Raw genomic sequence first — 25,687 nt, forward strand, 5'->3', positions numbered from 1 at the left:
CCATATCTTAGCTATGATAAATAAGGCTGCAATAAACATAGTTGTGCTGGTAGCTTTAGTGTGGTCTTGTTTGTGAACCTTTGGGTAAATGCCCAAAAGTGGGATTGCTGGGTCATAGGGGAGCTCTACGTAGAGTCTTTTGAGGAACCTCCATACTACTTTCCAGAGTGGTTGAAGAAGTTTACACTCCCATCAACAATGCAGTAAGGTTCCCTTCTGTCCACACCCCCTCCAGCATCTGTTGTTATTAGAGTTCTTGATTATAGCCATTCTAACTGAAGTGAGGTGGTATCTCAATGTTGTTTTGATTTGCATTTCTTTTATGGCTAGAGAGGTTGAGCATTTCTTCATGTGTCTATTGGCCATCCTTCTTTCCTCTTCAGAGGAGTTTCTCTGTAAGTTTTTAGCCCACTTATTTATTGGGCAGTTGTTTCTTTGAGGATTTGTTGTTGGGAGATTTAATTTTTTAAGTTCCAGGTATCTTTTAGATAATGAGACCTTGTCCGTTGTATGGCTAGTAAAGATCTTCTCCCAATCCGTGAGCTTTCTATTGATCTTGCTAGCTATGTCCTTTGCCATGCAAAAGCTCTGCAATTTCATGCAATCCCATTTGTCCACCCTTTCTTTGATTTGTTGTGTTTTTGGGTCTCTATTAAGAAAATTTTGGCCTGTGCCAAGGAGACCTAGGATTTCTCCTATTCCATCCTGTAATGTTTTCAGAGTGTCTGCTTTGACGCTGAAGTCTTTGATCCATTTGGAATTGATTCTGGTGCAGAGTGATATATAAGGATCTAGCTTTCTAGATCTAGTTTTCTACAAGTGATTAACCAATTTTTCTAGCACCATTTACTGAAGAGGCTATCTTTCTTCCATTCTATTTTGTTAGCTCCCTTATCGAACATTAGATGGCAACATGTCTGTAGGTTCATTTCTGGGTTTTCAATTCTATTCCATTGGTCCTGAGGTCTGTTCTTGTGCCAGTACCAAGCTGTTTTGATTACTATGGCTTTGTAGTAGAGTTTGAAATTTGGTATTGATATTCCTCCAGCACTGTTCTTTCTGTTAAGGATCATTTTTGCTATTTGGGGTCTTTTATTGCTCCATATGAATTTTGGACTGCCTCTTCTATTTCCTTGAAGAATGAGGTAGGAATATTCATAAATATCACATTGAATTTGTAGATAGCCTTGGGAAGCATTGTCATTTTCACAATGTTGATCCTTCCAATCCAGGAGCATGGGAAGTTTTGCCACTTTCTAAATTCTGTTTTGATTTCCTTTTTCAGATTTTAAAGTTTTCAGCATAGAGGTCCTTCACTCTTTGGTTAAGTTAATTCCTAGGTATTTTATTTTATGTGGGGCTATTATGAATGGAGTTGCTTTCTTGATTTCAGCCATGCTTTTCTCATTGTTGGCACACAGAGAAGCCATTGATTTGATTTCATGTTTTACAAAGCTTGTATTCTTGTAACTGTAGAGTAAAATCCACAAGCTTTGAGGCTACATAGACTTGGACTATTTTAGTTGTGTCATTAGGCAAGTCTCTGTTCTTTTTTCTTATCAATACAATGGATAAGGAAATAAACCTATGTAGCTTGAAGACATATGAGAATTAAATTGTAGAACTGAAAATTCTAACATATGGTAGACAATTATTACACATGCATTTATTATGTGTACTTTCTGTGATGTTTCCTAAAATTCCCAGATCTCATTGTGGGCACAAATGGAGCAAAAATAGATTATCAGTAGTAGGGACAACAATATCAAAAAGTTTCTTGCCTTTAGATTTAAATGACTTATTTACATAGACTATCAATTTGAATGTGCTGTTTCATCCTTAGAAGGATGCTAGTATATTAGAAAATGTGTGTTTACAAGTTTCATTTAAAATCAACTGATTTTAATGCTATGTGTGTGACTACAAGTCTAGCCAGCAGCTCAGAATTTCAATCACTCCTTAAAAGCGGGCAAGAAATATTCCCAATTGTGTGCAACACAAACTCAGAGCTGACAGAGTTCACATTTCAGCAATTAAGAATTAAGACCAAGAAATTAAAAATTCCTTAGATATGAGACCAGAAGTTAAAACGAAAAAGTATTGGTACTTGACAACTTCTCTTCTCATATCCTTTACAAATAAAGCTGAACAAGTCAATAGGGATCTATGAGCAACCGAGAAAAGATAAAAACTTTGTCCCCCCCCCAGAGTATTCTAGAATTAATACGATTACCCTTCAGTACTCAGATGGAGAACATGCAAAGCCTTTTATAAGGCCTCTCAAAGTAGAGTCATCACTAATCAGTTCTATAGGCTTCAGACATCTTTCCATAAAGGAAGATAGCAAATTTAGAGGGCAATGACAAGAAACTAAACAATGGCTTCCTTTTAGAACTTGACTTTCTTGTGTTCCAGTTCCTTCTGCTTTTCTTCCTGTTCTTTTACATCTTCATTGGAGGCATTTACTATAATTGGACATTTCTAATTAAAATGAAGCTCTCACAAGCAATTGCTGCAGGCAGACAAAGGAAAATGTTCTTCTTCATAGAGATTAGCAGTCTTTTAAAATTATAGAATGGTTTTATGAGTTTCCCAACCATGACAACTAGGAAAAAGTTGGTAAGGTTGGGGAAACTTAAAATATGTGTTTTAGTTAAACAGATTATTATTATTTATATTCAAAAGGTAGATAAGCTAATTGTGATACCTCCATAAAGTTAAGATGATATTGAGAAGGCACCTTAATTCTTTGTTACCTACATACTTATAACTTGCTAGAGAATGCCAACCTAGCCCACAGAAGGAAAGTAATTAGTCAACAAGTTCATATGCCAAATGATTAATTTCATGAGCCCTGACTCAGAATTACATCTCTACCTCTGTCTAACTTCTGTATCTTATTAATCCCCTCACTGTCTCCCTAGCTTCTCTATTATATGCTTTTACATAATCAACTTCTCTCCTGGGGACGTTCTTTCCAAATCAAATATCCCATTTCCTGGCATACATCATTCAATCACTCATTCTCTCCACATTCAAGGGCAATCTATCCCTCCTGGATGGAGGGCAGGAGTGGGAGATGAGAGGAGTTGTGAACAACTCCTAAGACACTTACACATTGCCTTCTTTTTTAGGGAATTTATAATGGAGGCAACACATTTCCTGTATCCCTTTCCACATGGTTGTTCATTTTCAACTTTGACCTTGACAAGGAGAACATGCTAGTCTGACAACTTTGACATGAGGTATAGAACAGCACACAGTATTACAGACAAAGTTTTATTTTCTTTGAGGATTAATCTACCTAAGAAAATAATGAGACACAACTGTAAGTCTTCCATCAGTATCCCAGAAACTGGGAACCAGGCAATCGCTGCCTTGACACGTGCTACTTGTAAGATTCAGTAACCCTGAGCTGGTAGCATAGACCTCAAAAGCTGATGTAGAAAATGGAAATCAGGAGCAAATCCCAGATACTCACTTAGCTTGTGGGTCAGAAGTCCTTCCCTCTTAAGGAGGACCAATCACTCTGCCTTCACCATATGTATTTTTTACTTACCTCTTCCTTTGCTCATTTTCCCTGCTAAAGACAAATCTCTCTGTTATTATTGTATTTTGTGTCCTCCAAATTTGAAGCAAAAGTGTATCCATACAACAGACACTCAGTAAACAAATATCTGATTAGTTGAAGATGAATGAACGAGAGCAGCTGCAACTGTGAAATTTTGAATTAATGTTTGGTCATATATATGTACAATATAGTGTATATTTAGTGTGTATATATCATATACAGTATCATGTACAGACAAGTCATTTCCTTCCTTTTGACCTGTTGAAAGTTAAATGGAATTTACCTCATAGACTTGGGTTTGAGCTAATATTCTTTTACTTAACGGGTGGATAATCTTAGGTCTATTACATCTCCATGCTGCGTCTCAGTTGCCTCAGCTTTGAAATGAAACTACAGATATCCAGAAATTCCTTTGAGGTGCATAATTTCTGCTATCCTTGGACAGTTTGTGTACTCTCTGCCCTTACTCTATTCTCATTTTAATTTGCAGCGCTCCTAGATTGTCTTTTCCTTTATAAAAAGTGGATACCAGAAATTTTATCATGAAAATGAAAATGAGTAATATAAATATCAGACACATAGAAGAAAAGTCACAACCAAGTAAAGTAGATGTCAAACTATAAAAACACTATAGAAGAGAGATAAACTGTGTTGTGGCTGGCTGAGCAAGTTTCATAAAGGAGTTGACATTTAAGCAGAAATTTGAAGGACTTTATAAGAAAAGGCAACAACATGTTCCAAAGCGTACAGTCATAAAACATTGTGGCTTGATCTGAGAATTGCAAATTTGAAGAAAGAGTTACACGGGAAAATTAAAGTAAGAATGAAAGCATGACTACTTAGAAAAGCAGAAAACTACTCATGAACTTCTTGAAATGTTTAGTCACCCATTCTTATGTGCTCTATTATACCCTTTATTTGACAATATTTTGGTATACTTTTCTCCTCCTCTTTTCTTCTCCCCTTCTCCTTTCTTCCCTTCCAGTCTCTAGAAATCACAATTCTTTTAAGTTGAATTTTTTAGCTTCCACACATACAGGCATAAGCATCTTTAATATGGTCACAGCTAGTTTTTGTTGCCATGAAATATGTATTATCTGAAAATGTTCTTTGTTTTTTTTATTGTGAAAATACTGTACAGAGGGGTTACAATTAGATAGGCAAGATAATGAGCACATTTCTTATCAATCATTGTAGCCTCCTCCTTTGTTTCCCCTTGTTATTTGTTTTTAAATATACTTTGTCTTAAAATTATGTGCTCCATCCAGATTTTTTTTGTTTTTCCTCCCCAAAATGTTTTTTCTCTCATTTTTTTCCCTCTGTTCTTTTCTACAGACTACTTAATACTGTTCTGTTGCTAACTCTTCATTGGGTTTTCAGTCTTTTTAAACTCTCTTTTATTCATTTTTGGAGAATTTGATTTATTGCAGAGTTATCAATCTTGTCATGACCTACTCTTAGTCTTATGCATTGCATTTTTTTCAAGTCTAAATTTAATTCTGGATCTCTTATGTCTCCCACTATATTCATGTATTCTGCTTATATTCATATTCATGTTTTCCTATACCTCCTTAAACATACCGTGTAGATTTGTAATACTTGTTTCAATATATCTGTAAACTATCATCTTGCTATTTTAGCATCTATTTCTAATGATTAGTTTTCTTCCATTTATGTCATTTACTTTCCTGTTTGTGGATTTTTATTGAATCTCATCTTTTCAGAATTAATTCTTGTTTCATTATATAAGTTGTGTCACTAGGTTTAAGCACATGTCTTCAGATGTTACTTTTGAGCTTTTGTTGTTGGTGCCGGTGATAGGAAGGGGACAGGAGGTGCTGATCCTGGGGTTTGGACTAATCTTTTGTGCTTTTAATTATCTTTAAGTAGTTGTACAAAGAAGTTCTCATTCTACAAAACAGTATATGAATACAAGGTGTCTGACAACGTTACCACCCATCACTTATAAGGCATGTACCACAGAGGGTTTGTGCATGTGTTATGATAAAACTTGCTTAGTTGTTCCTTTTCAGTGGAGTCTATTAATTTTTTTTTCAAATTTGAGTGCAGTGCCCATATTTGTGTAAGCTTCTCACAAATAGAAAACACATCAATTATTGTTTTCTTTTTTATAAAAAAATCTATTTTGAATTAAAAAGGTTTGCAAATTTATTTGCCAGCATGTAAATAACACTAGTAGGGAATTATTGGTTGAAAAATTGTAATATTTTCCTAACAAGTTTTCTACATGTAATTTGAGCTAGAGTTAAGGACAACTAATTTATTTACAAATGACTAGTTGTTTTAAAATGAGATATCGAGGTACTGATAAAACCTCTGGGAACATAGAAAGAAAATTATTCTCCAAAGAAGACAATCTGACTTTAAATCCTTACTTATTTTGAGTCATTCTGAGCAGGTCACTAATGACTTTCAGAAACTATAGCCCAAGGACCTTTCATCAGTTTTGTGAGTGTGATTTTTATTGGAACACAATCACATGGATTAGTGAAAGTATGTCCAATAACTGCTTCCATGTAATAGCAGCTGAAGTGAACAGTTTTGATAGTTTGAATGGTATAAAATATTACCTTCTGGTCCTTTACAGAAAAGCTTTGCTGGGCTGGGAAGGTGGCTCAGTGGTAGAGCGCTTGCCTTGCATGCCTGAGGCCCTGGGTTCGATTCCCCAGCACCACATAAGCAAAAAGAAAAAAAAGCTGGAAGTGGTGCTGTGGCTCAAGTGGTAGAGTGCTAGCCTTGAGCTGAAGAGCTGAGGGACAACACCCAGGCCCAGAGTTCAGGCCCCATGACCAGACCGCCCCTCCCCCCAAAAAAAGAATCTCAGAAAAGCTTTGTTGACATCACCAGTAAAGACTTAGATTCTTTTCTATGAAATAGAAATGATAATGCCTACTCAATTGAGTTGTTTTGAGGATGCTTACTATGGGATATACCTTCAGGGCAGTGTTTAGCATATGGCGATTGCACATAGACTTGTTAAATTCGAATGTGCATGTTCTAAACTCTCTTCCAGTGGATAGTTTAAAAACTAATGCATTTTCCTGTAGCCTTATTTTTATAGGATGAAACAATCACAGCTCACAAAGTGAAGTTTTACATTATTCCTTTTAAAAACATTTCTATTTGCTTGGTCATCATGACTTTGTGAAGCAATATAACCTTTGTGTATCATAAATAATTGATTATAGTCATATTAAAATGTTGGGGCTAATGCACCATAAAATCTCCAGATTTTACACAAATAGCAAAGAGGTAGTAGAATATTTCTTGGTTTGTAAAGATTTCGAGTAGCAACAGACCAAACAAAAAAACAAAACTTGTAATACAAGTCAAGATTATTGGTGTTTCTTTCTTGAATGACATTGTTAGAGGTATATGGTTATTTTTTACTTCTACACTTTGTATTTACACATATTGTACATTAAAAACTGAAATGATATTTTGGAAACAAAAACAGGTAGGCCACCCTACATATGGCATTGTTCCAGCTACCACATGTCAGAATTCACAAGTAGTAATGTGGCAAATAGCACAAATAACTTAAGCAAAAAAGGCAAGTCACCAAGATGTATTTCTTCCTATAGAATTACTTTTATGGAATTGTACATGGCTGGAATAATAAACCTATATTGAAATAAAATGGAAGAACATTACTGAACATATACTAATTTTAGTGCAATGGTTTTTATACTTATCCTGATACGTTGCTATTTCCATGTTATTGACATTGTGCTTTGAGTAAACTGATCAAGTTTCCATTTCCTAGTGAGCCAAGCAGAATGCTCAGAGCCAATGGTGACTTGGTTATAGCAATCATATAGCCCTGTTTCTCCCTTTTGCTCTGCTTTTGTTTATGCTAGGTAAATGTACTTTAGGTAACTGTGCAAGCCACAGCAATTCATTCTGGAAATAAGACTGCATAGGAATAGGCAGGTAATGGAGAAGTAAGTAGATAGGTAATTTCCAGCAAAGTATGAACATGTCTATTTTGTTTGCTCCTAGAAATAACTGATAAATAGCTAATGAAATAACTCCTAGCTTACCATTTCATAACTCTGACAATTTAAAGAAAAGGACTTAGCTGTATTTCAGTTGCTTGGATCTCTCTATTATAGAGCATGATAGAAATAATTTTTGCTGCAACAAATCCACTGGTTTTAAAGTAAGCCTGTAACTTAGACTTAAATCTTCCTTTAAATATCAAGAAAGGGAATACTTATGGTCTGTATTTAAAGCACACTAACTTTATTTGTTTGATAAATGTAATTGGAGTTAGACTATTTTTAAAAATGCTATCACTCAAGAGACAGAGGCATAAGATATCAGCTCTAGTCTAGCTTAGGATACATAGAATAGCAAGACCTCATGAATAAAAAGGAAAAAAGGGAAGCAATGGAAAAGATTGGTTTAAAGATTTAGTTTGAGGATATATCAATCACTTGTCTAACATGTGTAAAGCCCTAGGTGCAATGCCAAAATCCTCAAAAATTAAAATCAATTTTTAAAAAGCCATGTGTGTAGAAGTATGGAAAAATGCATGTTTTTACCTGTGAAAATTATCCATTAAACTATTTGCTAATCATTGTGTATCAACTATTGTGTGAACACTGTGAATATATCAATGAATAAACTGCTTCATATATATATACATACATATATATACCTACATATATAACATATGCATAATATAATTTATATATGTATTATACTATATGCACATAATATATTATGTGTGCACTATTGGGGTTTGAACTCAGTGTCTCAGATTTGTTAGCCATATGCTCAACTCCCTGGATCATGCCCCCATCTCATTTTACTTTTAGTCTAGTTTTTTCAAGAGTATCTCCTGTAACTAGGGTTACAAATGCATCACAATGCTCAGTTTCTTTGTTAGCAAGAGTCTTGCAAAATTTTTCTCAGATTGGGCTCAATCTGTGACCTCCCATTCTCTGCCTCCTGAGTAGATGAAATTACAGTGCTCAGATTCTTTGTTGTCATCTACATTTATCTGGAGTCCAGCAATTGTGGTACTTGGTCTTTATAAGTTACCTGTTACTCGGTATTACTGCCATTGTTTAGTATCTACATTTCAATTTTTGTCATTTTCCTATTTTAGTGACATATCCACATAGTGTTAGTACTGCTATAATATCAATTCTTCTCTTTATGAAGCAGGTGACTAAGGACATGAATCTTGGGAAAGACCCCCTGGATTAGAAATTAGGGCTCCACTACTTATTCTCAAGTCACTAGAATCCTTTGTAGTTCCCTTCTATAACAAACAGTAAGCACTTTGTCTGCTTTCTGTTTTTAATCAGGTCTCTAATCCATAGAAATGGATTGATTATGAACTTTGATTTGTGACTCATTATTGCTTCAGTTCTCTAAGATATGTGGGTATAAAATCATTATGAAAAGTTTTTTTAAAACTTGACCATTGATAATAGCTTCTATCTACATGTGTGCTTCTTGCTTGTCTTTGCTGACTCTCTCAGTGCAGCTGGAAATAACAAGCATGTGCCACTGAGTCTTTTCTTAATAATCGAAGTATGAAAAGGGTCAATTCAGGTTAGACTAGGGGATAACTCATTGTAAGTCATTAACATTTTATATAGTATTTTTCTGTGCCTCAGTTGAACCTTCCAAATTAGCATCCTATTGCTTGTACCCTCTTTTCCCTTAACTCCTTTTATTCTCCCATCATTAGCCTGACTTAGTTGCGAACTCACCCAAAGTACCATTCTGCACCAAGCTTCTTCTGCTGCAGATTCCTCTGCCTGAAATCTTTCATCTTTCTTGTTCAGTATGTACAGTTTGAATGACTATGAAAAAAATGAACTTCTTCATCAAAAATTTCCCAAGGTATTCTCAGAAAAGCAACTTCTAAATGGCTAACAAGCCAAGAAGAGAGTAGGATAATAATTTTTCTTTCTTAATTGCAGCTAGAAATTCAAACTTTCCAGGGGAAAAATTTAATAGTGACTTTCAGAGCCTGTTTCTTTGACTTTTCAGGAGATAATTTTTCAGCTCTCGTGAATGACTCCTTTGAAGTGAAGGCAGTAATTTCTTATGATGTTCATGATTGTTGTGAATAACACTGCACTCTCAATCTGTGACATATTCAAGGAGATAGATCTTTATTTAATTGCCTTTCTTCTGATTTCTCAAAGGTTATAATAGTCAAACTCCGAGTTCACAATAATACCATTAAAATCACAATGCAAATAATGTGAAATTAGACAACTGATTTCTTGATGTGAGTCCCTTGGAATTGCCATGTAACAAAAATCATAGATTCAATTGCTGGAAAAAATACTTTGCAATTTTGTTTCCTGAAGGTCATGGACATTTTAAATATTCTCCAGTGATCAAGTGGGGTTGTAATTCACAGAACTTCAGGTTGGTTTCAGAGCGGAAATTTTCCCAGCTATAAAAAAGTAGAAAACAATTCCTCTAAGGAGCTAGAACCTCATATATTTAGGCAAAGGAAAATTGACTGTGTTGTAAAATAACTACAAAACTTTGTGTAGTAAAATCCTTTGCTCAAGATTTTTTTCTGGAAAGGTTTTACCCAATAAATACTACTTTTTTAAGTTTACTTAATATAAAACCTACTTTGGAATGCTTACTTTCCTTTCTTGTTTGAATTAGCCATATCTAGCAGCTCTTTCAGCATTTTCTGACAAGCAGCAAATTCTCTATGCATTCTATGATATCTTGCTGGCCTTGTGGAATATTTATTCTTTCCCTCATTCATTCTTTCATTCATTCATATCTACTTAGCACCTGCTATATGCCAGAGATAGATTTAGATAAAATGGCAACCAAAACACAATAGATCACTGTTAATAGTATCTATATTCTAGAAAAAAATGGACAAGAAATTGGCTAATAGACAATTCTATAAAACATATCATGAATAGTAATGTGACGGAAACTCAGAGCAGACAAAGAGGTTTTAAAATAGAGATTTTGATAGAACTGTTTTATATAGGAGGGTAAACGTTTTCTGTAAAAGTAACATCTAAGCAGAGATGAGATCAGAGTGAGTGAAAAAGGCTTAGAAATATGAGGAAAAGAATTTTGCCAGCAAAAGTGGTATCATGGATCTCATTCCAGATTCAACAAAGACACATGTGTGGGGCAGATATTAATTGAGGTGAAAAACCAAATAATAGAGTACCTTCTGAATCTTGGTTTAGTCTATGGTTTACCTGCTGAGTTTATAGAAATTCACTGCAATAATTTTTGTACAGAGGTGACCTCATCTGATTCATATTTAAAAAAACACAGCAGATTCCTATGATCACTATGTAGAAAGGGTGTAGTAGGTTGGAGATGAAGAATAGGGTTTCTTTTTGAGGTTTCTATGGCCAAACACCTTTTGGAAACATTACATCAACCAAGTTAAATATTAAGTTTTTCAGTAAATATGTTGATGCTGGTTGTTTATCTCAAATACTGTGATAGAATATGTAACATCCCCAATTTTAAGAACAGAAATCATTTTAAAAGTCTCTTAAGAGACTAGGGTTTCATGGAACTTCACATAGGGCAATGCTGATGTAGACGCCATCTGAGTAAATCATCTCTCTTCTGAGAAACAAGATACTTTCAAACAGCTGACAGTAAGATTTTGTGTCAGAGGGCCCCATAATTTCTTCAGTGACCTTTACTCTTGACCCCAGTAAGATTGTTTCCTCTGGTCATCAAGTTTTGTGAGAGTGGATATTTTTTAGCTTTGTGTTAAAAACCAGGGTACAGAGTATATGTCTATTTTTCTTTTCTTGGTTTGAACTCAGAGTATCCCATTTGTTATGCAGGTGCTTTACCTATGAATCATGTCTCCGGCCCTGTTTTTCACTGGCTATTTTAAAAATAGCATCTCACTTCCTGATTTGGCATGTGTCTAGAGAACAATCCACTCTTTTACACCCACCCCCCACCCCCCATGTCCATCTTACCTCTGTGAGACAGTGTTTCATGCACTTTACTGTGCAGGCTGGCCTAGAACTACAGTCTTTCTAAACTCATTATCCAGTAGAGTTGAGAATGACAGATGTACACCATTATGTCCAGCTATGGATTGAGATAGGGGTCTCGTGAAGTTTTCTGTTTGAGATGGCCTCAAACTACAATCTTCTATTCTTGGCTTCCGAAATAGCTACAATTACAGATTTGAACCACTAGAGCCCAAGTGGTTATGAGAATAATTCTAAATCCTTACACAATTCTTGTCTGTACCTTCAGTGTCTAGACTTTGAGTAAATATTCACATTTCTTCATTTACCAGAGTAAACAAGAACATGGCAGTCTCTTGGACATCAATGAGAAGAAAAGCTAGGTGTCGTGAAGAATGGCCAGCTTTTAATGGTCAGAAGAACCCTGGATTTGTCACAAAAAAAAGAAAAAGTATTAATGCCCTTTTAGGTAAAATGCCACCCTGGAGCCCAAGTTATTCATATTTGGGAAGCATACTCATTATTTTGCAAGTAAGTTTTTCAGCTAATGGCACAGAATAATCATGGAAACCTTTGGTTTTTCTCAGCCCTACCTAATTACCTGTAGAAGCAAACTTATAACTGGGTCATTACTCATCACATTTGAAGGTCTGTGAACAGACAGTAACTGATTTTCACAATCCCTTCCCCCCCATCGTTTTGTTAAATTGAAATGTTTTAAAGGTTAATTGTCAAATCTTTGGGGGTAGAGAAAGCTTTCTAAAGGTTAAGTTTCTAAGCTAAGTAATATATCCTTATCCCATTTAAAAACATTTGCTTAAAGTGGTTTGGATTTGCTTTGTTGGAGGTTTGGTCACTTGGAACTAAAAAGAAGAGTAGATAGAATAAAATCAACTGCATCATTGGGCCAAGGGAGGCCTCATGCCTTTCCTTGGGAAAGAAGGTAGTGAGGAGAGAAAGTAGAGTGAGCATCAGGAGATAATAATACAATACAAGGGCTTTAGAATTTTCAACAGGAATTCCAGCTTAGTCGCTGGCCACTGCTTGTTATTTACATTCTGTTTTTTGTTCCAAAAAGGAAGTGGTAATAGCTTCTTAAGGGCACAATTATGAATATGAAACACAATAATAAATGTGCAACTTGTTTGTCCTTATCCCTGGGTGGAGTGTTTGGTTTTGCCAGTATGCCAACTTTGAAGAAGAACTTGGCTGCTTACATTTTCTAGAGAGAAAACACTCTGAGGTAGATAACATATGTTTTCTTACTTTGGAGGAAAGCTAGAGGTGGACATGCACATGGTAAAAGATACAACCGTTTTCCTACAATTCCAGTTAGTTACCATGAGTTGTCAGAGACCAGAAATTATATTGCACCCATACATACCTTCCTTATTCCACTTTTAGCTGAGAAGCTACAAATGGAATGTATATCCTATAACAAATGTGCCCTGTAACCAAAGCAGGCTCTTAAGATACAAGTATCACTGATGTCTGTTGTCCATTCTTCTCTAAGGTAAAGCTCATAGTCATAATTCCTATAACCTGAAGAATATTTTAAGCCAGGAAGACCCAGCCAAGCCATCTATGAGTTATTGAAAGTTAGCAAAATAAACTAATAAACTATCTCAATGAAGCCACTACCTTTTGGGATCTTTCTGTTAAATCAGCTTAGTCTTCTTGTTCTCAGATCTTCCTTTTCTTGTTCTCTACAGCCTGGCTTTCCAGACTATAGTCTCCCCTTTCCTGCATCTAAAGTGTACGTCTTGCTCCTTTTCTCAAAAAATTAACTTCTAACTGTCTTCCTGATCTCTAATAACTTATCCCATATCTATCCTTCTTCTCTCTGTAAGAGGCCCTTCAGTCATTGGGGTCATTCTTCTTTAGAAACTAGAAAAAGAGTATAAATTACAAATGACTTCTTCCTATGCCACACATGGGGAAGACTTCACATTTTGACAGGTATGTAGAGGTGCTCAGTGTTGAGCACTGATAGAAGACCATTTCCCCTTTATTCCCATTCCATCTCCAAGAATTTCCATTAGTCCTATGACAAACTGGACAGACTTAAAAGTCTATTTCAGCTGTGGTGGCCTTTCTGTGGATAAAAATTTAATACAGGAAAATCCAGATCAGTGATAACCTAAGGCAAACTTATGAGCTTTATGGAGTCAGTCCGGCACGTGGCTCATGCTTGTAATCCTTCCTACTCAGGAGGTTGAAATCTAAGGATGGCAGTTCAAAGCCAGCCTGGGCAGGAAAAGCCATGAAACTCTTCTCTTTAATAAACCAACAGAAAAACCAGAAGTGATGCTGTGGCTCAAATGATAGAGTGCTAGCCTTGAGCTGAAGAGCTGAGGGACAACACTCAGGCCCAGAGTTCAAGACCATGACTGACCAAAAAAAAAATGTTTGGAGTCAAAGAGAAACTCTCTAGTGAATCCCAAACTAGTTATTTTAACCCTTAGTCTAAGGGTTAAAAATACATAGATCCCAGGCTTCCACAACTGGAAAGTTTGCTTTTATATGTTAGCTGTGATCCGGCAATCAGTATTATTTGTACACATCACAGGTAATTTTGATCCAGGAATTTATGAAGAAGACTAATAGCTTGAATACCATTAATCTAAAATTTAGTAAAAAAACAAAAAAGTCAAGAGAGTTAAAGAAAACTAAAATATCAGGTTATGCTTATGTCTTTTCATTCATGTTTTTCCTTCATATCTCAGCTCCCTTAAAAATAAGAAAAAAATGTGAGACTAAGTATTCAGCCATAATAGAAGGGACCTTAAATATTCTAACTGCTTAAAACTGGTCAGATCAAGTCCTCAATTTTTCAGGTGCGGCTAAGGAACACAATGTGTATTGGGCACATCCAAGTGAGTATTATGATTTAGCTTGATTATATATAGCAATTGCCAGAGAGAGAAAAATGGAAAATAACAGAAAATGAGAACATATTGGTTTATAGGACCAGCTACTTGATATGTTAGCTTTGGCAGCCTTTGTATATTTTGTTCTGCCAATGAAGCTGCTATTGGGCAAATTAAAATAGTGACCTCATAGGGCTGGGGTTAACACTGTACATACTCAGCTTTCTGAACAGTTCCAGAGGTTGATCTGAGATTCATCTTGGCAGACCTGAGCTACATAGCTCATTAACTGTAATGGGAATTATTCAGGTTTATCATTGAGCTGATTTAGTCTGAAAATATGTGCGGCACCAAGCTCTAGAACTCAAATACAGATACAAATTCAACATTTCAACTAAAAACAGCAACTTTTAGCTTAAAAAACAGGATGTGTGATTTCAGAGTCCAAATATTATGTTGCAGACTGAAGCTCAAAAGAATTAAAGGGAAAATACTAAAGAATAGAAATGCAGAAGCAAAGTAGAGGTCCTTGGAGACTCTCTTCTACCTCCTTGCAAGGAGATAAATGTTCCACCAGTAACCTATTACTGAGTTTCCCCCTTGTCAAGAGGACAGGAGGGTGAGGTTATAGATTTAATGTTTGAAGGGTCTTTACCATAAGACCAGATACCTGAATCTTCATTCTGTTTTCATGCTTCAGTGTTAAGAAAAACCCTGTAATCTTAGCAACTTAGGAGGCCAAGATCTAAAGATCAAGGGTCGAAGCCAGTCAGAAAAATTTCCCTGTGAGACTCTTATTTCCAATTAACCACTGAAAAACTGGAAGTGGTAGTATGGCTCAAGTGGTAGATTGCTGGGTTTGAGTACAAAGAGGCTCAGGGACAGTGCCCAGGCCCTGAGTTCAAGCCCCACAACTGACAAAAAGAAAGAAAAAGATCAAGAGATAACAATTGTAATATTAAAAGTCTTTGTTTTAACATGTAGTACTATCTGGTACTACATGTTAATGATAGCATTTGTACAACCAGCAGTATTAACAGCACTGGAATAGAACAAGAATAAGGGTTATTACTAAAAAAGTTTCATCTTTTATCAAATTGAATTGCAACTTTGTAAGGCAGCAAATACATATAAGACATTATATATTCTTCTAATAGAAATATACTCACACACTGTAGGTTATCTTTCAGGTTTCAAATATTTAGAGTACCTAAACACCAATAAAAAAAATCAAAAAATCAAATTGGCCTGTCATCCTACACATTATATTTAGTTTTCTCAGGTCACCCCGAGAGCTGGGGAAACCAAATTTTTGTTTGTGTGTGTGTGTGTGTGTGTTTGTCTTTTCTTTTTTGGTACTGAGGATCGAACCCAGGAAGTTGAACTTGCTAGGCAAGCACTTTGCCACTGAGCTACATCCCAGCCCTGTTTGTGTTTTATATGTTAATCAGCAATTCTTCTGGATACTTTTGTAATAGAGATGTTCTTGTCTTTACACCGTCCTTTGTCTTTTCCTTTCCAGCTCCCCCTCTGCCAGAATAATTTACTTTATCCCTTAGAAAGTTTCTGACACTAATGTTTATTACATTCTTACTTTGTGTCTACATTTGTACTTGGTGATTCACACACATGAGCTTGTTTTATCTGATTCACACATATGAGCTTGTTTTATCTTTGAAGTATGTCTCCAATGGCAGCAATCCTATTTGATAGATGAGAAAACTGATACTAAGATAAGCCACTTAATTTATAATGCAACTAGCCAGTGCCAGAGTTGGAATGAGAATCTATTTATGCTCATTCTAAATCTGTGGTACTATCTACTGTGCTGTGTTGCTCTGATATAACATGTATGTAAGCAAATGAATCCAAGTGAATATGAGATGCTATGTGATTTTGACTTGATAAAAGCACATCGGAGAATAGGAATTGGAATATCCAATCCTCCGAATTCTTTTATTGTAACAATTCAAACCTTTTTGTTTCACATCAGTTAAGAAACTTATTACCACTGTGGTGGCTCATGCATGTAATCCTAGATATTCAGGAGGCTGAGATCCGAGGATCATAGTTCAAAGCCAGCCTAGGCAGGAAAGTTTGGCTGTTAACCTCCAGTTAACAACCAGAAAACCAGAAGTGGCACTGTGGCTCCTCTAAAGGGTAATGGCCCATGATACAGGACATATTATTATCTTTAGTCAATAGCACTCAGGCTAGTATAGTGTAGGAAATCCATGTTATAATAGACTCTCAAAGGAAAAAATGAACTGACTCCCAGTCACAAATTTATTTTAATGAAGAAAGAAATAAATCTGTAGTTACAAAAACCTCCAACTGAGTTATTGCTCTTTCTCTGAAAAGCTATATAGCTTTGGCAAGTTCCAGTCTCTCTAAGCTGCTCTTCATTTATCTATAAAATGGGTAAAATGACACTTAGGAGGCCAATTATCCTGTCTATGTTCAATGCTAAATTATAAACACTTTGGTTCAAATATTGTGTTTTTGTGACCCTATAACAGTTCTTGGTGCAATTTTTTGACTTAATTAATTAAAATGCCTTAAGGTCATTTTACTTCTTGGAAATTTAAAAGAAATTACAGGTGATAATTATTTTAAATAACTTTTTATCTTTGAAAAAAATTAAATTAAGAAGAAAACAAAACAGTTGTACTGATAGAATAAAATGTACCATCATAGGTAGACAAATAGATTGCTCTAGAACTTATACACAGGAACTAGATAGAATCTTAGCTATTGAAAAAACTTGTAGATTTATCTTTAAATTTCTGAATGTTGTCTTCCACCCACATTATACTCTCTCATATTTTAGAATAATCATAGCTGGAGCATAAATTGCTCCTCTTTAGTAAACTCCCACTGAACCATAAGAAACATTGCAATTAGCATTGAGAAGGATGACATATCCTGTAAAATTCTCTGTTGACATAAAAATCACCTGCAGAGTTATCCCCAGAAAGTCTGTGGTGTAGAATGCAAGCACATGGCTGAGAGAAAGTAAAGCCTTTGAAGAGAAAAGCTTGCTCCTTATCAGTCTTCAAAGTGCCCTTCATCTACCTGCTGTAAGTACTCAGTGTGAGATTAGAATAGAAGGCATTGACTCTTGAAACTCCAAATGGTACCAGTAAGAGAATGGCAGGGATTAAGTTCTAATAGTCTATCCTCCGCTGGTATTTCACAATAGATATTTGTTTACATCTGGGGGCAATTCTAAGCATTGGCTTTAGTTTATAGCATTTGGTGGTTTCAATTGCTGGGATCCCAGCCAAAGACAAACTCTCTTCCTCATTCTGTCATTATCCAGCTTGATATCTCAGTTAATACTTTGAAGTGCTCATCTTATCTTATGAATCTCTAAATATGTCATTGGGAATATGACTTACAACAACTATGTTCCTTCCAACATCTGTTATCTAAGAGTTTGTCAAATATGAGTACATTCTGGATCAGCAAAAAAAATCAGAAATGAATTCTAGTTCTATTATCCTTAGGACAGTCATTAAATCTTTCTAAATGTAATTTCCTTATCTATATAATTTTCTAATTTATATAAAAACTCTTCCAACAGTATGGTGTTATGTTAAAAATTGACTATTCAATAGCATTAGCATAGGGTTGGGTATGATGGTACATGATAAAAATCCTAGTCTTAGAAGGCAGAAGCGAGAGAATCCTGAGCTCAAGGGCCTCCCACACTATATAAGAACTTGTTTTAAAAAATAGCAGCATAGTATTAATCCCATTGCTGGCAACATATGTGATAAATAATTTGGCCTATCTGAAGATGTATGAGAATTCTTTTCATTGTATAAGTGTAATAATATGCAATAAGAAAATAAAGTGGAAATATATTAGAAATATATTTTTAAGAATGAGTCATATGCCATACTGATGGGAGATTGACCAGATCATATGCTCAAATACTGTCTTTTTAGTCATTTTTTGATTGACTTGTTAGGACAGCGTAGAATGTCAGAAACTCAAACTAAGACTTCAGATTCTTCCAAAGCTGACTCATCCATATGAGGGTAGGCCAATAATGAGAATAGAGTAACAGGCTTGGATTCCACCCTACACCTTGAAATAAATAGAATCAGATAGCCAAGGTAGGAAGAGAATCTATACAGGAAAATAGAGGGAGACATAAAATCTAGAAATGTGCAAATCTTATACTATATAAAGGTAAAGAAAAAAGAGAAGGATGAAGGCAAAGTCAGAAATCAAGTCTAATTCCAATTTTAGCCAATTTCTAGAGTACTCTTTTCCAAGACTGAAATTTTCTCATTGTTCTTCCCCCCACATTATTGCTTCTGCCTACTTGCCCTATCATTTGTTTTCTCTTATAACTTCAGGAAAGCTTAGGTGAATTTGGTAGCATCTTTGATTGTTTATGACCCATTTTAAGGTAACTATCTCTCTAATTTAATGTTCAAATTTCAACTCTTCCTTCAATGTGAGACATTTATACTCCACCCCAATCTTGAACAGCCCATTTCTCAAGGTCCCACATGGAGACCTTGAAATGGAAAAGACAGCATTGCAAATTAGTTCTCCACATTTCCCCCAAACTGCCTGGGTGCTCTGCCTACACAAACTATAATTCTGCATCAGAGGCTGGGAAGTGGATTGGAAGTGGAGGGACAACAGGAAAATAATAAAGGAATTTTGGAAAGTACAGTGACCATTTATCATGTAATTGCTTTTAGGATAAAAATACCTCATCATTCTTAATCTGTGGGTCCTTTGAGGTTATTTTCCTCTTGGGATTCCTGTAGTAATTCCCTTAATGATTTTGATTTCTCTGCAGGCTAGCTGCTCTTCCCTTTACTGTGGTAATCACATCCCAGAGGGAGTGCCACTGTATTCAAATTTAGCACATATCAGTTTCCTTGTTGGGATAGTCCTATGGCCTCCAAGGAAACTGATTTTGTTGCATTTGGAGTGTCTTTCACTAGCCTCTTGCTTTTAGGCTTTGACTGTTTGAGAGGTGTGTGGCAATGTCAGAGTGGGTCCTTTAAATCACTCTCATGGGGCTTGAGAAGGCCCTTGGCAGTGAAGTTAGCCAACAGTATTGTGACTGCCATTTTAGGAAATCATCTCCACTGATCTTTAAATTAACTTCATCATATATGCTTCCTTTGCATAGCCCTCTGTTGGATAATGGAGTATGCATCATGAAATTTACTATCTGAATGACTTGGCATAGCATTCCTAGGTCTGGTACTTCTTGCTTGTGACGCATGGCCAACATTCCAAAACAAAAGGAAAAAGTGCATCTATATTCCCCTGGTTCTACAGTTTAAGATGTTAGTTTCATATTTCCCTACTGGGATCCTCGAGGTGTTTGATAGTATCTCACATAAATTTCTTTTATCTGAAGGATTTATAAGTGTTGTGACTAAAAGTGCATGATTTATCTTTCCACATGTTCAACTAATACACTTAGTTTTTATTATTTTGTGAGCTATCCAGTGCAAACTATTTCAATCTCCCTGCTCCATGTTCAACGTTAATGCAATGGACATAATTGATACTTAAATGATGGAATCTCATTTGTCTATATGGGATGAAGAATTTGAAGCCATAATACTTGTGTTGGAAAGCTACTCTCTGGAACCTGGAAGAAATTATCTTGTGGAACTGGGGTCTATGGTGACGTGCATCTGGGTAAAATGAATAGGAAAAGCTTCAGGAATCACAAGATGTGGGTTCATCCTTTGGATCTTTAAGAATGCTAATTGTATGAGCTTTTCCTAAATACTCTGAGGATCATGGTTGGAAACTAGCTTGGGCAGGAAAGTCCTTGACACTCTTATCTCCAATTGATCACCAAAAAAGCCACCAAAAAAGTAGAAATGTGGCTCAAAGGGGTAGACTGCTAGCCTTGAATAAAAAAGCTATAGGACAATGCTCAGGCCCTGAGTTCAAGGCTCATGACTGACAAAAACATAAGATCTGATAAAAATAAAGAATGATATAAACAATTATGAAGGCTGAGAGAAGGGAAAGTTGGAATAGAGCCTCTTTCCTGCCCTGATATGTAAGGGACACATCGCAGAGCAGATTGGAAGATGAGTAGACAGATGAGTAGCATTCTCCTTCCTCACATTTACAAGTCTATCCCAACACAAAGGAGATACTTATGGTGCAAACTCTCATTACAGAGTTTGGACAGAACTACCCAAATTAGCCACAGAAGCCATGGGAGAAAAATTGCCCCTAGGGACAAAAACAAACAAACAAACAAACCTCAAAAGGTATTTTCAAGTTGGGGCTTTGAAGTCCAGTTTTGGTATGTGTTAAGAGAGAAAATTCTATCTTTGAATCTCAGGTTCATGCAATATATGTTTCATGATATATACATATATATATATATATCATGCAATATATATGTTGATTAGATGATATATAATCAACATAGTTTTTTTTAATTCAGCAAACTTATAACACAACAACTTTATAGACAAAAAGTGCAAACTTGGGTAGATAAGAGGTTATTTTTATCAAAGTAAAAATTTCAGAGATATTCATCAAACCTATTAAGAGTATTCAGAAGAGCAGGCTGTGATATCTTCCAAATAAATTTGGATAAAAACCAAAATGTTCATCTATAGCCAAAGGCTATTTTTTAGTCAAGTAAACTCACCCACTCAAAAATGTATATTAGGTTCCACTGTGAGTCAGGTATAGTGTTGATTTTTATGCATATTATCTTTGCCTGGGCAAAGATACTATGCAGAATTTAAGTTGTCACAAATGCTTTAAATGATGTTTAGATAAGCAGTTACAGAATTAGACCTGTGGATGAACTTTCAATGTTATCTTTCCATTGCCAATGAAGAATAGCATTGCAAAGGAGCTACTACTGCATGTATGATGCAGCCAGTTGTAAAACAATAGGGAGTGAGTGGCACACTAGAGATTTCAAGTCCAACCTAAAGTCAGTCAAATTCAAGTGAACTTGAAAGAAACCCTGCTTCCCAAATAAAAGATGACTGTAATCTTGGTCTGATAATTGCGAATAATGGCCCTTATGGTTCTCTATTTTATGACCTTTTATAGCCTCTGTTTATGCAGTGAAGTGGTCACAAGTTCTAATATTCTCCAACATCCTAGATCTTTTTGTTCTTACAAATCATTTTCACCAACATTGATACATGTCAGATATGTTTGACAACCAAACCTTTGTGAGTCACTTATTTGAAGTCAAAGGAGAAAGAAGAAAAAAAGTTCAGTCTATAATTGTGGCTAGTAGATGGAAGTATCATATTCTTTTGATAAAACTCATCAAAAAACCAGTAGGGCACCTGCTCTCAGCCACAACACTGGAGTCTCTTGGAAGTGATAATAAAAAAAAACTCCACAAATGATAAAGCCTTTTCTGCCTGAATGTCCACTACATAAAATAGCTGACAGACACTACTGTGAACCCACATGTGAGTGAGCTGTGTTTAATACCTTGGAGAGCATGCCAAGCACCTAGAGGGAGAAGCATACATTTAAAATCATTTCCTTCACTGAAAGAAATAAGCAGAATTTAATTTCCTGGAAACTAGACTTTGACCACAAGAATATAGATAAGGCTAGTAAAGACAAGCATGTACATAAGCATCTATGCAGTTCAAGGGACAAATGTGTTTGATAAGTTAACCACGGATACAATTTTTATTTCACTAACATTTCTCTGAAGGGCAGGAGTAGAACCGCTGGCATAGATATTCATGTTATGCTCATAAAATGATAAAAATATATTAAGGTTTTCTGATATTGTTTTGATATTACAAATATAGGATGCTTATGATCTTTTTGCACCTTATAGCAATGCATCTTGCAGCCATAACCCTAGAGCAATCTCATATACATCTCCCAATATTCCCATCACACTAGGTTGAATGTCTGAGCTCAAGTTCTCAATGGACAGTTTTCAAGATTTTCTACCTGAATGTCTTAGTGATAACATAACTTTAATAATGTAAAGTTAGATGACATACTGGCTTCAACTCTTATCTCTCACACCATTTTAATTATTGTTTTCCTATCTTATCATCTCCCAAGCTATAAATCTTAATTCCAGCAAAGGTTTCCCAGTCCTACATGTACTTAACTGGTCATAAGCATTCACTTTATTTTTATAATTGTTATGTAGCAAAAATTTGGTTTTCATTCTAGCTTTATAAGTTTTCTTCTTTGTGACTTTTATTCCAATTCCCAGTACTTCATATCTGTATTTTTGGAAGTTAAAAACAAAATCCTAAGCACAGGTTTCTAAAACTGGATTTTAAGCATCTGAGTAAAATTCTATATATTATATTTAAAAATCTGATAATTAAAAGCAAAGCAGATCTTTAATGCCAGGCATTGTCCAAGTATTCTTTTTTTTAAAATTTTTTAAAGTAAGTTTTCTATTGTGAAAATACTGTACAGAGGAGTTACAATTGCATGAGCAAGGTAATGAGTACATTTCTTACCAAGCACTGTTGCCTCCTCCTTCATTTTTCCCCTACCATCACTTCCCTCCCATCTCTACAACTACACTCCTCCCGCCCACCTAAATTTTAAAGTTCATTTTTCGACATAGCATCTTGTACATCTCATTGTTACAATGGGTCCACCTGTCCACCTCTATTTAAACAATTTGTTTTTTTCCTTCCACTCCCCAAATTCTACCAACATCAAATACAATGAAAACAGGGGTTATATCGTGGGGGAGGGACATACAAAGCAACAAAAAAATCACGTGAACCTTTATAAATATGTTAGAAACAAGAAAGACAAAACCACTTGTGTCCTTATCTTGGGGTTCATTTCGCTTAACATCATCTTATCTGACCTTCTCTGCTTGTCCCAGACATATACTAGTTATTGCATCTAAGGGAAACCATGGGACCTATGTTTCTTTGGGCCTGGCTTACTTCACTTAATATAATTTTTTCCAAGCCCTTCCATTTCCTAACAAATGGGACAATGTCATTCTTTCTGATGGAGGCATAGAATTCCCTGGTGTATATATATGATTCTGGTTTGGCTAGCAATTGCTCTGGTGCTCATGACAAGATGACATTCTTTTTATAAGACATTTTACAGAACACCATAATAAAATATCCTGAGAAAAAAATTCAGAGCAAGTCCAAATGTATTAAAAAATCTTGCCAAAATTATTTGGTATATGCATCTCTCCATCATAAGTCTCAATAAACACTTTCTTACTGAATAATCCTTGAATCTCCTAAGGTGTGTGATTCTTTTGCTTTAATGATGACACACTCAGCTTTGTTTGATGATTTTCTGGTCATCTATAACCTATGTCCATAAATGGTAGTATTGAAATAAGATTATCTACCTGAACTTTCTTATATCAAAGGAGAATATTTCCAACTGCAAGTGATAGAAAATCTGGTCTATCAACACTGAGATTCCACCTCACTCCAGTTAAAATGACTATTAATAAGAAATCAAATAATAATGAATAATGGTGAGGATGCGGTCAAAAGGGAACTCCAGTACACTGCTGGTAGGGATAGAAGCATGTTCAACCACTATGGAAAGCAATATGGAGGTTCCTCAAAAAACTAAACATAGAATGATCCTATGACCCAGCAATCCCACTCCCACTACTAGGCATTTATGTAATAAGTCACAAACAAGGTTATAGTAAAGCCACCAGCACCACCATGTTTATAACAGCATTATTCATCATAGCCAAGATAAGGAATCAGCCCAGATGCCCCTTAATGGATGAATGAATCAGGAAAAGAAAATATTATAATATGTATAATATATTATATATGCAATGGAATTTTATTCATCCATTAGAATGTATGTTTCATTCATAAAGAAATGTAAAAACTTAAAAATTATATTAAGCAAAACAGACCCAGAGAAACAAAGGTTGATTAGTTTCCCTCATTTGTGGTAGCTAGAATGTGCCTAGAAATCTACAAGTAAACATGTTGGGTGAGAGGCAAATTGTTACAAATGAAATAACTGAAGTATGGTAGACTGTGGAGAACTCAAATAGTGTAATTCCTTACAAGGACATAATCAGTCCACCAAAATAAGGAAACTTTCAAGAGGGGGTCCAAGGAAGAGGGATAAACAAATGAAGGGTTGGAAAAGAGAATTCTATTAAAAATTCATTGTATATACTATAAAATGAAGAAAAGTAAGAAATAGGGTGGGTCAAAGGAGGGTAAGAATGTTGAAATGGGTGACATGATCAAGATGCATTGTATTCTAAATTCTGCTTTGTTAAATGTCAACTTCTTTGTAGTAATATTTAAAGGTAATATAAAGAAGAACAAGATTTTGGTTTATGGTGAGTTCAGTAATTGGAAGAATATTTTGTTTGTTATAAAAAGGAGAGAGAGATGGTTGCTATCATTAGATTATCTTTAAATCAATGCCCTGGGAAACCCATTGACTCAAATTTTGTTCCTTTCTTCTTGTTTTAATGGTTTCATTTTATATTTTATTTTTAATATTATTTAGTGCAATAGTTAAATTCAAAATGCATGGAGAAATCCATAATGTTACAAAACACCAAAAATTTAAATATAGACAAGTTCTGATAGCAATGGGATTGGTGGAGGTAGCTGAGGCAGACTGGGCAAGTTCTTTTAAATACATCTTCAGAATGGCAGGCCAAAAAAAGAACTACTGAGCTAAACATTCTTTTCTATATCTTTTCTTTGTAAAAATGCTCTCTCCAGAAGACTTTCCATTATATCTCCTTACCTGAATGAGGTGTTATGCCCATCCTCACATCAATCAACTGAGAACCACTATGAGAATTAACTTATTATAATTGGTTAAACCAATCACCATTTGCCTTAGGAGCAGAGTAAAAAGATCGGTCTTCTCTAAAAGTTAAGGAGTCAGTTTAGGTTTTCTAAAAGAAAAAACCCTAATCTTATTAAATAATAAATCAGAATTTTGTTAAAGAATAAAGTACAATCATAGCTTTTTATTTTATGTTGGGTTAGAGAAAATGGATTTGAATGACTTAGCCATATTCTGATGACTTTTCCTCTTCCATTTTATTGAGTTTGGATAGCTATGTAAATTTGCTTTCTTATTACTAGCCTCTGTAAATAAGTTTATAAATTAGGAAAAATAAGTCTTTGAGATTTGAGGTAATGGTCACAGACACAGCCATGACCTGTGAAGAAACTAGATCAGAAAGTTTTCCAAAGGATGAATATACATTGAAAACTACTTTAGCCTATCAAATCTCATCTCTATAGTAA

This window comes from Dipodomys ordii, unplaced genomic scaffold, assembly GCF_000151885.1.
Source record: "Dipodomys ordii isolate 6190 unplaced genomic scaffold, Dord_2.0 Scaffold17, whole genome shotgun sequence".
Taxonomy (NCBI): Eukaryota; Metazoa; Chordata; class Mammalia; order Rodentia; family Heteromyidae; genus Dipodomys; species Dipodomys ordii.